Source organism: Ipomoea triloba, chromosome 2, assembly GCF_003576645.1.
Source record: "Ipomoea triloba cultivar NCNSP0323 chromosome 2, ASM357664v1".
NCBI lineage: Eukaryota > Viridiplantae > Streptophyta > Magnoliopsida > Solanales > Convolvulaceae > Ipomoea > Ipomoea triloba.
This window is the reverse complement of record NC_044917.1, coordinates 16,995,621-17,005,097: the sequence shown is the minus strand read 5'-3', so window position 1 is coordinate 17,005,097 and position 9,477 is coordinate 16,995,621.

Genomic DNA, 9,477 nt, shown 5'->3' with positions numbered 1-9,477 from the left:
AAATTTCAAAGTATATATTTATTACTTTACTATTCAAAAATTTGGGTCTCTTTGGTTTGGACTCATTAGAGTTTGAATATTAAGTTTATGCTTTGAATGCTCATATTAAAAATTGTCTTAAGTTATGCGATTTGTTTAGAATATATGAGCTAAATGTCTAATTTTATGCATATTAATTTGTCTAACGCATAATATTTTGTTATACAAACTATTTTTTTTTTTTTTACTATTATGCCTTTAGCAATGCATAAATTTAGGATGGAATTATATTAGTTCCTAATTNAAATTTCAAAGTATATATTTATTACTTTACTATTCAAAAATTTGGGTCTCTTTGGTTTGGACTCATTAGAGTTTGAATATTAAGTTTATGCTTTGAATGCTCATATTAAAAATTGTCTTAAGTTATGCGATTTGTTTAGAATATATGAGCTAAATGTCTAATTTTATGCATATTAATTTGTCTAACGCATAATATTTTGTTATACAAACTATTTTTTTTTTTTTTACTATTATGCCTTTAGCAATGCATAAATTTAGGATGGAATTATATTAGTTCCTAATTAAGTTGGACTTATGCATAAACTTTAGTTACGATAGTGCTTGAACTTAGTATTTTTTTGGACCGTTGATTTAGTTCACCAATTTATGCTTTATCATAGGTGAACCATGTAATTTTGGTGTATACCTTACAAATTTTTTTTAGGTTTATACCCCCAAACAATTATACATTGAGTGCATATGAATTGAGGAGGCATACTAGTTTTATGGCCAAGACTTAAGAACATCTAGTGCCACTAGTCCCCTTAAATATCATATATTTGGACTTTCCCATCACGATCTGGTATAATCTGTTTGTTAAAATATTTTTTTAAATTATTACTTGCCAATGTGATTTGATTTCAATTCATTAAAGAATAGCCATAGCATCTTTAATTTACTGATTTCTCTTAAGTTTGAATCACATAAAGGTTAGACAATGAATTGATAATCGTCTAGTGATCTTATAATTTTAGTTTGGTTGGGGAGTAGCCACAGCATCCTTTAATCAGTTAAAATTATATATTGAGCAGTTTATCTTGATCACATAAAGTTTTAGACATTTTGATCACATAAAGTTTTAGACATATCATTTGTGATTAATTGTATTTAACATGATGGAATTTAGCCCACAGGCAATTTCATTATATTTGTATGATTGATTAGGATTAAATTGAGATGAAATTTTATCATAAGGGTTTTAATTGAATTTAATAGAATTAAAACTTTAGCGCACAGGCAAGTTTTATGTCAATAAATCCATCACCCATTAGATAATAATTTTATCACAATTTCTTAGAATTTATAAATTTAGTTAAATTATACTTCTAAGTTTTCATGGTTTGCATTGGCAAAACATGTATTTAATTACTTCCCAAAATTTAACCACTTTTATTAATTATTTCGCGAATCTTGCTCGATTATTTGGACTAACTGTAGTAAGTTACGTGATATATTTGATATACATTTTTTTTTTTGGTTTTCAAGAATAAAAATGTACCTCTTCGAGCCAAATTCCAACTTGGTTTTGAAAAGTGTATTTTAGTATATCCAACTAATGGTGGAGAATTATATCTTCATTATTTAGTTGGATTGGAACCAAATATTGATTATTTAGTATGCCCAACTAATAGTGGGGAATTATATATCTTCATTATTTAGTTGGTCAAATCAATTCTGACTACGTATATCATTAATTCTGCTGAAGAATATTTTAATCAGTGGGAGTGATAATTTAGAAAAAGATCATTAAGATGCTCCATTAAGAGATTCCACAAGTATTAATCTTGTATTTGTTCATATAAATTCATAAGTTCAAATTATTGAACATTTGGTTGTGCAACATGTTTATGAAAGTGTTGTAACAATATTAAGGAGTTTATTAGAACAAAACATTTAACTTGTGATACACTGTTATTTAAATAAATTCTTTAGCATTTAATAGAGTGTTTAGTTTCTTCAAAATTGATCCTGAGCCATTCTGGTTTATAAGGCTCAAGACAATTTTGCAAGACATGCCATTCTGGTTTATAAGGCTCAAGACAATTTTGCAAGACATAAAAGTAAGGTTTATAAGGCTCAAGACAATTTTGCAAGACATAAAAGTAAGACTCATAAGGCTCAAGACAATTTTGCAAGACATAAAAGTAAGACTCATAATACTCAGTGGAATTTTGCAAGACATAAAAGTAAGACTCATAATACTCAGTGGACCTTGAAGTTACATAAAAGTAAGACTCATAATACTCAGTGGACCTTGAAGTTATTTGGGAAGTTATATGGTGTATATTTAAAATTCCACATTTATGGACTTAGAGTTTGGTTTATTGTTTAAGTTGTTGGAATGCTTCTATGACTAAACTATCTTTTGGCTATTTTGATGAGTGGGAGTGACAGACGTGTCAACTCCAAGCTCTTGGCCGTTAGAGGTAGTGCTTAAGTTAAGTTATAAAACTAGTCATGGAACATAGTTAGCATTATGCTAACATTAAGAGATCTCTACTTAAGACATAGTTAACTTTAAGGATCTTAGAGATCATGAAGTGTACTCTCTTGTACAATTTGGATGATTTTCTCTTTTAAGTTGCGCATATATTTTATTTTGAGAAACATCCCTTAAGGTACCAAGAATAAACATTGGGTTTGTTCATGAAGGACTTAACTTGGGGAATAAAAATGCATGTGATGCATAGAAGATATTACTCTGTCGAGTAGAGGACATATCGCTATGATTCATGTGTTTTGTTCTTTGATGAGAGTTGTGCTAGTACTTGCACCAAGTGGGAGAATGTAAGACCTTTCCCAATATGGGCCTTAATAATGTGGTGCAAGTGGGCTAGGCCCATTAAGCTATAGGTTGGATTAGACATCTAGGTTTAGTCCAATCCACCATATGCCTATATAAGCCTGCATTGATGGGATGCAGGACAGACAATCATATAGTGCCTACAGACATGGTACTCATACTCCTCAGAAATACCAAGTACACCATCTACGGTTCTGAGTCAAGTATGAGCCAAAGATGGTTGACGGCCTACCGTTCAAGAGGTGTTCCGCTTCCGCTACTACGAGCAGTCCAGGCTATACGATTAAGAGCTACGGTTAGAGGTTAGTACGATCCTGTTTATTGCATATTATGGTATTATGTAATAAATTTAGACTTACAACTAGCACTAAAATTTGTCTTATTATGATGATGACACCGTCACGAAGTACAAATTAAGGGGGAGCTGTTTATTTGGATTATCTTATTCGGACTATCATTTGCGTTATTACATTATTTGGATTATCATATTATTTTGGATCCTCATATCATTTAGACATGGAAGTTCATGGATGAGAAATGGATATTGATCAAGACGATGGATAATGAATTATTTGGTGAATTGGTGATTGATCACCTGCCCCTGGTATTTTCTAATCTTTCATTTGACATTTTTGGTATATGTTGACTATTGCTTATTTCTCTAAATGGAGCTCTCGCAGTATACTATTGGAAAGTCCTAGCAGTTTATTCTAGTTGTAATATAGTTGATAATATCAAGTATACTAAAGGCAAATTGTTTAGTAAAAATTGATCTCTTTGAGTTTTTATTTTGAACCTATCAGTAATTCGGTATACTTGATTTTAGGTGTTGTCAAATAATTGCTAAAGGGAGAGTTTGTAAATGTCCAATTGATACATGATTAAATGTTATTAATGTTCAAATGTTCAATTGGTACATGTTAGAATATTGGTTTAATTATTTGTCACATATTAGGCTAAGTTCTAGTGTTTTTAGTCTTTTCTAAACTGCCTGGACCTACTCCTGGAGCTACCTCAGAACCTAGTTCAGCATGACATCAGAAATGGTCTTTGTCCGTGCAAGAATTATGGCGTTGATTTAAAATGCATGGTGATGAGTTTTTGGTGGGGATCTAACATATGAAAAATTACAGCCAGGGGTGGGATTGGTTTTTAAGTATAAAAGGAAGGCTTTGTCACTCATTTTTACACACGACTTACGAGAGAAATCAAGAGTGGACAAATCACTTCAAATTATCTATATTACTTCATTTATCATTTTGTCAGTTTGTGAAGGATTGTTTAGTGATTTTCTCTATCGTTATTCATTGTTAAAGCTGGAGGTTGCACGTCTTTGTTCAGGTTAATTATGCAGCTTATGAAGACTTGGTCATTGGCTTGCACGAATTCATCCACGACTGTAGTTTTGAAGAAATAATTTTGTACTCAACGTAGTCCATTGTAGAATGGTGTTGGTATCTTCGTTTCTTGTAACTCTTTGTTTTTGTTAGTGGATTGGGTTTTCGTGAGTGGCCCCGCAGATGTAGGAGTATTGCTCTGAACTGCGTTAACAATCCTGGTTGTCACGGTTTCACGTTTATTTATTCTATTGCTTAAGTTTTAATTTGATTAAAATTAAGTAGAACTTTAAGTTTTCGTACATTCAAGACTCACGATTACAATTTCAGGACTTAATTAATTAATTGAGTTAATTATATATTTTACTTTATATTGTTTTTAATTAGTTGGCCCAATTTAATAATTTTAATTATTTTTGTTTTAATGAATTCAACAACCCAAAGTTCTAGCCTTTATTTCATTATGTTTTTAGTTTTATTTTCTTTTGTTATTTTAGTACGTAGCTTAACATCATATCAGCCCCACTTCTTTTTTAATATATCATTTGTATGTTCTTTTTTTAAGCAATGTACGTAGGGATTAGGAAACAGCAAATTGAAGACTTGGCGAGCGACAATTCAGTCGACCGAAAACTGCTGCAACGTGTGGCGACTTCGTAGGCTTTTGCATGGACGAAATTGAATTGATGAGAGGAAATTATGGCTGTTTGTTTTTTTTTTTTTATTGAAAAGTTATGGCTGTTTGTTGAGCTTAAATCTTAACTATAATAAAGCAAAATCTTGGTGAAAAGTTCCCGCCCAAGAACAAGAGAAAAACGCTGCCGTTTTGCATTATATCGTTGTGTAAAAAGGGCGACGTTTTGAGATTTTAGTGCTTGCCGGAGTAATAAATGCTTTTTACATTTAGTTTGTGATGCTGAGGAGATTTAGCCGTAATCATAAATGCTGTTCATTTCACATTTCTGTTGCGCCCGCGGAAGTGGGATAGATCAGCGGAAGTGGGATAGATCAGATTGCAACAATAATTTGAGAAAGAAAAATAAATGAGGCACAGATTTTACGTGGAAAACCCCTAAACAAATTAGGGTAGAAGAATTTCACTATGAGAAAATAGGAGTTACAACCACTCTCTAACTAACAAGGAGAAAACAAGGATAATTCTCTCTTGCTAGGAAGGAGAAATACACTCAACAAACTCTCTAATATCTCTCTCTAATATCTCTAGTATATGAGGGAAGAATAGAATGATTTGGGATGACAAGAATGGCAAATGACCTCCCTATTTATAGTTGAGAAATTGGGGTCATTTTGTAGTTAGACTAAAATGTAGGGACCAAACAATAAATATTTTTGTTCAAACTTTGTAGGTGCCTAACTCTTGGACTTGCCTAACATTCTTGATCAAACTTTGCAACTTGCCTAACCATTGTGGCTGCTGCCAAATTAATCCATTTGCCTAATTCTGCCGACAATCTCCCACTTGAAGATTAGATTGTAACAATCATATCTTCACACCATTCTTTCTACCTTGCACTTTCCATGTCGCTTACGTCTCTATCAGGCCACAGGAAGATCGACACCAAGTAAACTTATCAACATTGATTACCTTTGTTAGGAAATCTGCTACGTTGTCCGTGGTATGGATTTTCTGCAAATCTACTGTCCCTTCTTCCACCTTCTCTCGGATGAAATGGTACTGCACTCGTATGTGTTTCGTCCTTGAATGAAATGCAGGATTCCTTGCTAGATGCAAGGCACTCTGACTGTCACAAAACAAAGAGACAAACTCTTGTTTGTGCCCGAGTTCCTCCAATAGCATTTTCAACCAAATTGCTTCCTTACTGGCTTGTGTTGCTGCTACGTATTCTGCTTCTATTGTTGACATAGCCACAACTGCTTGCAGTTTTGAAACCCAGCTTACAGCTCCACCAGCAACTTTGAACACATATCCTGTCGTAGATTTACTTTTATCCAAATCCCCTGCATAGTCAGAATCTACATACCCGTTGATAAGAAAGTCTGATCCTCCATAACATAATGCAACATCTGAGGTCCCCTTGATGTATCTTAGGACCCTCTTCACACAGTTCCAATGCTCTCTGCCTGGATTCGCCATGTACCGACTAACTACTCCCACTGCTTGCGCAATGTCTGGTCTTGTACATATCATAGCGAACATTAGACTCCCCACCGCTGATGCATACGGTACTCAAGACATCTCCATCCTCCCTTCTTCATTGCTAGGACTCATACTTGAGGATACTTTGAGATTAATAGGAAGAGGGGTAGAAATTGGCTTACAATCTTGCATGCTGAAACGTGACAAGATTTTCTTTAAATAATTCTTTTGAGAAAGCCAAATCTTCCTATTATCTCTGTCTCGGTGAATTTGCATCCCTAGAATCTTGTTTGCTGGTCCCAAGTCCTTTATTTCGAATTCCCTAGCCAGTTGTGCCTTCAATTCATCAATGTGATCTTTGTTGGGGCCTGCGACCAACATGTCATCTACATACAACAGCAATATAACAAAGTTATCTTTTCCAAACCTCTTGAAATATGCACAAGGGTCTGCATTCAGTCTGTTGTATCCAAGGCACATGATGAAGGAATCAAATCTCTTATACCAACACCTTGGCGCCTGCTTTAAACCGTATAGAGATTTGTTCAACCTGCAAACCAAGTTCTGATTCTCTTTGTCTTCAAATCCTTCAGGCTGGAGCATATATATCTCTTCTTCAAGATCTCCATGAAGAAAAGCCGTTTTCACATCTAGCTGCTCTAGATGTAAGTTGAATGTAGCACACATCGCCAAAACTACACGAACTGTTGTTAGTCGAACCACAGGTGAAAATATTTCATTGAAATCAATACCTTCTTTCTGAGCATATCCCTTCACCACCAGTCTTGCACGATATCGCTCCACTTGATCGTCACCATTCCTTTTGATTTTGAAGACCCATTTGTTACCAATTGGCTTCCTTCCTTGTGGTAGTGGCACAAGTTCCCATGTATTATATTTATGGAGAGCTTCTATTTCTTCCTGCATTGCTGCCGTCCATTGAGAAACATCTAAAACCTGAAAGGTTGATGGCTCACCATCCTCTGTTAGAAGGCAGTATGCAACATTCCCTTCCATAACATAATCTGAGTGCCAAGTGGGACGTCTTCTTTCACGGTCTGATTGACGAGTTGTTGGAGCTCCAGAGCGTTCTGGTTCTGGTTCCTCGTGCGCCGGTTCTGCTTCAGAAGAATCTTGTTCAAATTCCTCCTCTACCTGTATCTGAGTAGTTTCTGGCTTCTCCTTTTCCGTGCTATCATCAACTTCTCCTCTTTGTAGCCTGTCCTCTACAAAGATAACATCCCTGCTGATGACAACTTTGTGGGCAGTGGGATCCCACAAGCGATACCCCTTTACTCCATCAGCATACCCCAAGAATCTACATTTCCTGGACTTCGGATCCAACTTTGTAATTTCCTGGGCATTGTACATTGCATACACAATGTTTCCAAATATATGGAGGTTTGAATAATCAACAGGCTTACCAGTCCACATCTCCATTGGTGTCTTCAGCTCGATTGCAGTTGATGGAGCTCGATTCACCAAATAACAGGCGGTATTGACTGCTTCTGCCCAGAATGATTTTTCTAAGCCCGCAGCCCTCAACATTGCTCTTATCCTTTCCAGCAAGGTTCTGTTCATCCGCTCTGCCACTCCATTTTGTTGAGGAGTGTATGCCACCGTGAACTGCCTTTTGATGCCTTCCTTCTTGCAGAAGTCATCAAATTCCTCACTTGTATATTCCCCTCCATTATCTGTCCTGAAACACTTGATCTTCTTCCCGGAATCAAGTTCCACCCGTGCTTTGAAGGCTTTGAAAGTCGCAAACACATCTGACTTTCTCTTGATAGGGTACACCCAGCATCTCCTAGAGTAATCGTCGATGAATGAGACAAAATATTTTGCCCCTCCTAGGGATGGAACCGGTGCTTGCCACACATCAGAGTGAACCAATTCTAGAACAACCTTGCCTCTAGAATTTGATGTGCTGAATTTAAGACGATGTTGCTTACTTGTTATACAATGCTCACACAAAGGAAGTGATACCTTTGTTAACCCCGGAAGTAGCTTTTGCTCCACAAGAATCTTCATTCCTTGTTCTGACATGTGCCCAAGTTTCTGATGCCATAGCAGCGTAGAGTCTGGACTACATGCGGCAACCGATGCCTCTGCTTCTTGCAAAGTCTCTCCCTTCAGCATGTATAGATTTGCAGCTATCTTCTCCCCTTTCATCACCACAAGCGCTCCTTGAAAATCTTCATGACTCCTTTCTGTGTTTCAATCTTGGTTGCACTATTATCCAATATTCCATAGGATAATAGATTTTTCTTCAAGCCCTTCACGTGCCGCACATCCTGAACAATTTGGACTGTTCCATCGTACATCTTCAGCTTGATGGTTCCAATGCCGATAATCTCCAAGGCATGATCGTCGCAGCTGTACACAGATCCTCCTAAGATTGGTTCATAATGATGGAACCATTCTTTCCTTGAGGTCATGTGATATGTGGCTCCCGAGTCTATGAGCCATATATCCGCGAACCTTTTTCTGCCTTCCCTGGCTATTGATGCTTCACAACAGAGAGCACTTCCATCATCTGAGGTACTTGCAACATTTCCTTGAGGATTGGAATTTTGAGGTAAATTGCAACAATCTTTCTTCAGGTGACCCTTCTTTCCACAGTTGTAACACTTTAAATTCTTCTTACTTGATTTTGATCTACCACGACCACTGCTTTGGCCACGTTCTGTTGACCTTCCTCTCATCACCGTTAACGCCTCTGCCTGTTGCAGATTAACTTGTCTGTCCTCCTTGGTCTTGCGCCGACTTTCTTCTTCAAGAACCGCAGCTGCAACATCATCGAAGACTAGATAGTCTGTAAGGATGTTGTTTGTTAAGTTGATGATGAGCTGATCATACGAATCAGGTAGACTCTGAAGTAGAAATTCCGCACGCTCCTGTGGCTCTATTTTACAGCTTAGAGATGTAAGCTGGGAAAATAGAGTATTCAGCGTATTTAAGTGTTCCGTCACTGAAGTAGATTCTGACATACGAAGAGTATATAATTTCCTCTTAAGGAAAATTTTGTTGTGCAGTGACTTGGCCTCGTACAACCGGTTGAGGTGATCCCAAATCTCCTTGGCCGTCTTCTTCTCCTCGATGCTTGACAATACTCCATCTGCTATTGATAGGTATAGATCCGCCATAGCATCCTCGTTCATCTCGCTCCATTTTTT